Raw genomic sequence first — 4,205 nt, 5'->3', positions numbered from 1 at the left:
AATGTTAAGTTATAAATAACTAACAGCAACAATACGTAAAATAATTTTAAAATCCGATGGAAAATTTAAGTTACTTAAACGAGCTAGTAAACTAGTAAGTTCTCCACATTTTTCACGTATTTTTACTAATAATTTACATCAGATAATAACATGATTGACATCAGAGTTTCAGTGACGTGGCATCATTTTAGATACAGACATAACGTCCTTAAAAAATTGATCCCGTTACGGGATGCTCGTCTCATCATTTTCCGAAGGGATCGCGTTTAATATCTAGATTTCTCTTTCTGGCGGCACGTCGAGCATTGTCCGCGACCCCCTGTTATCCGATTCGTTCCCGTTCGTCGGAAATAACGCTCCTTTTACCTCAGCGAACGATCCCTCTCGCTTTTTATTATTACCCGGTTATTTATCGCAGTCGTTTCCCCCGCGAGTCGAGGCCCCCATTGTGTTACAGCGACGCTCGCTGGAAGGCTAAGTTATTTATAATGATTGCCGTTCGCTTTCGCGTAACGCGCACACGCACGCTTGCAAACACGCTCGTATCCGCCGATATTATCATTGATATACAAGCGCGGGCACCTGCCGCGGTTTTGCCAGCCGGTGAAATATAAATTTGATGATGAGGATGCGTGCGCCCTTTGAAAACTTATACCGGAAGCGATGGCTTCTACCCGGATGGATATTAAATTCCTGCGGCCGGGTGGCTTCCGGCCGGGAAGGACACCCCGTCCATCGTTTCTCAATTCATCCGCATTTTTAAGGCCTGACCGCAATTTCACTTGCTGATTTATACCATATTTCATAATCCTCTTCGAATACACGACATAAATATTACATGATTCAATACGAAATGTTGATATAAACTATAGGAGTATAATTTGATTTGCGACTGACAATCTATCAAACGAACTGATTGTATGCAAGTTAATATTGTAATATAAATAGCTAGAATTGTTTGGTATCAGCATCGGGAATGACGAATAGAAAAATCGTGGATGAAAAAATAATAAGAATTCATAAAGCAAACGCGAGGAACGCAGGAAGTAATACCGGGTCAAGTAATACGGTTAAAATTCATTCGCAGCCTGACGCGACATGGCGTGGCTTGAAGAAAATAATCAGCGGAGCCGCGCTATGAATACAAAATCGCATTTCAGTACATTTCGAATTCGACCCTCCGCATGTCTCTTTATTCTCGTCTCGCGGTACTCCATTCATTACCGTTCGCCGGTACTAATATCAATTTTAATGTTACCTTTCCATACGAGAACAACGTCCTCCATACGAGACGATGTCCGACATCGAACCGTGAAATATTAATCCTCCGTTCTTACAATCTTATTGTCCGACGAAAAGAAACTTACCCAACCCAGCATTACGTTGAAGACGCAAAAAATGATCCAATTAACACGCATTTCATTCCATCGTAAATAGACGTGTTCGTTTCTGTTTTCTAAGCTTTAAACACAACAAACATTTTTATTCTGGTTTTCAAATCATTTAACTCAATCTAATTTTCTTCGATAAAAACGGTTTCCTTCTTCTCCATTTAGTATAGATTTCAAGAAATTAACAATAATGACAATTCATAATGAACTGATAACTAAGAACAGTGACGTGACTACATTCTTTTTCATGCAAATATATTTTACTGTTGAGGAACTAAGTGTACTTTGATCTTCTTGCCGGTATTCCATACGTAGAAGTATTTTCAGTTTGCCAAAGACGCGGTGGTCTCATGGTAACATGATTTGATCGTCGAATGGAACAGCTGCGAGGGAAACTTTGATAGAGGGATTGAGGAATCGCATCCAGAAACTCGGAAAGAAATATCCACCAGATGTTGCTAGCATTATGCCCACGTAACAAGTATCGCATGATATATGTTAGAATACCGACAGGAGAACGAAATTTATTTCAGAATAAATAAGACTAGACTTTATGCAGTATAAGCAACTTGTAATGTATAATAACGTATAACCATGAATACTTTGCCATTTAGTCTTCAAAAGATTAGTGAATATGATATTATTATACGTATTTGTGCATACGTGGATAAGAATTACCTGTAACTCTAATGCTATATGTATGTACTTCTAATACAACTCCTAAGGTATGAAAAATTGATTTTGCTTCTAAAAGCATATTTTCTGAATAGGATTTTGTTCTAAATAGAATTATGCTCGAGAAATTCTGAATTGAACCGAGTTCCCAGGATATGAATCAATCATTCGGTGAACTCTCTCCAGTCTATTTTCTTAGTAAATCAAATTCCTTCTGGATTCTGGTTATGTATGTAGACAAACAATATCGGAATATGTATTTCGAAATCAAGTCTAGATTCATGTATTCGGACTTCCTACTGCAAATATTCGCATTGGCTCTTATTTCACATGGTTCAAATAGCATTTTTAAGCTGACAGAATAATACTACCAAATATTTGATGTTTTTAAAGAACAATTTGTTTTCACTTGCTTTCCTACTGGATCTTGTTGAATCGCTGACATTTCCATGCACCGAAGTTCGTTATTATCCATGGAAATCGACGAACATTTTACTCTGTGCCTGATAAATCCGTCTCGTTAGAACCGCTTTAGAATGTTGCATTAATCTCAGAAGTTGGTAATCCTCCTGGATGGAACTGTGTGCCCGAGTTCTCTCTATCGTAACTAGCGACGACTTTTGCTACGGATTGCGAATGGGCAAAATTATCAAGCTAATTATCTCTATTAGATCCGCTTCATACTTGGTCGTAAAATGATTAGGAAAAATATTAGGTTGACGCTTATGAGTATCTTAAATGTCTTTTTTAAATATGGCAGATTTGCTTAGTTCATCATGCGTCATAGTGTATCATGCATTTCATCCACATGTCTTATCAGTTACTTTTCCACATTCCTAAATGATTAAATCATCTAATGTGCTTTATGTATACTATATTGTAGTCTAAAATTAAGTTGATAGGAGAGAGAGAGACAGATACAAAGTACGGTTTAAATTAAGTCTGCTTTGTAAAATGAACTTCAAATTAAATATAAACTAGAGACGTGTTTTATTATATTTTCAAAGAGTTTATTTTGTTAAAGTTGTGTAAATGCAAAGTCGATTAGTGATAGTGAAGCGTATGGGGTGGAGGAATGTGTGTGAAGAGAGAATAATTGTAATTGTAAATTAAGTTCAGTTTTGACCATAAAGCTGAAATTAAGCACTCATATATAAAAATAAATTTTATGTTACATTTCCGAGTACGTTTTGGTATTTTAATGATAAAATGAATAAAATATTGTGATAAAGATTTAATACAATGGATGGCTAAGATGAATGGTTGTCAAGTAACAAATTAATTTTGTGAAAACGTCATTTAATAATTTCACAAATCTTCTATATAATATGTTATTAACTTATTTTTATTGAAGATATGCAGTTGCTTTCGTTCCCATCGTCAGTACTCCAGAATGGAGTGTAACTCAAAGGATACAGAACCCTCCTTAAAATAAATTTGTCTTCCGCCGAAAAAAGCTCAGCCACAGCGCTCCCGAACCATCCGAACGTTCGAGAAGTTATCGAATCGCGTCACGTTTAAACAAGACCCCTGTTTCGCTAACTTGTTCAGCTGAAAACGACTTAAAAGCGTCAACTTCTTACCCGCCCGGTGCTGCGCAACGGATTCATTAAAGTTAAGGGCACGGGTAGCTGAAAGTTGGTAAAGGGGCCTCTCGGCGCGGAGCGATCAGGTTGACAAACGGGCTGTAAGTAGCCTAATCGAGTCTCCGGCTGCCAAGCAAGGGAACGGAGGGTGCGTTCTTGTAGGAGGGTTGAAGAGGAGATGCCGTCGGCCCGCCCGCATTCGGATGTCGTCTCTGACAAACAACCTCCTCCTTCGATGATTAAATTATTCCTGAAGATATCGTCTCCGCGTTCGTCTCATTTATCACAATTATCACATCCGGAAATTGAAATACTTACGGACGTTTACGTAGCACAAATGCCAGCAAAATTGTTTTATTTTAAGGGATATTATTACCACTGTTTAATACATTTTTAGGATTTCTTTTAGGAAAACAGTAATCGGTATAACAAATCTGTTTCAAGATACAAATTTTCGCAACAATATACAATCAATACTTTTAACTCTACAATTATTTAAATAAAATACAATTTTGATAATATAGTTTCGTAAGATCGCAAACTTAATGAATTT

The sequence above is a fragment of the Ceratina calcarata genome, unplaced genomic scaffold, assembly GCF_001652005.2.
Source record: "Ceratina calcarata isolate Rehan_Ccalc_2016 unplaced genomic scaffold, ASM165200v1 scaffold508, whole genome shotgun sequence".
In the NCBI taxonomy this organism is placed as follows: Eukaryota; Metazoa; Arthropoda; class Insecta; order Hymenoptera; family Apidae; genus Ceratina; species Ceratina calcarata.
The sequence above is the reverse complement of the archived record's forward strand: the minus strand, read 5'-3'. Positions refer to the sequence as shown.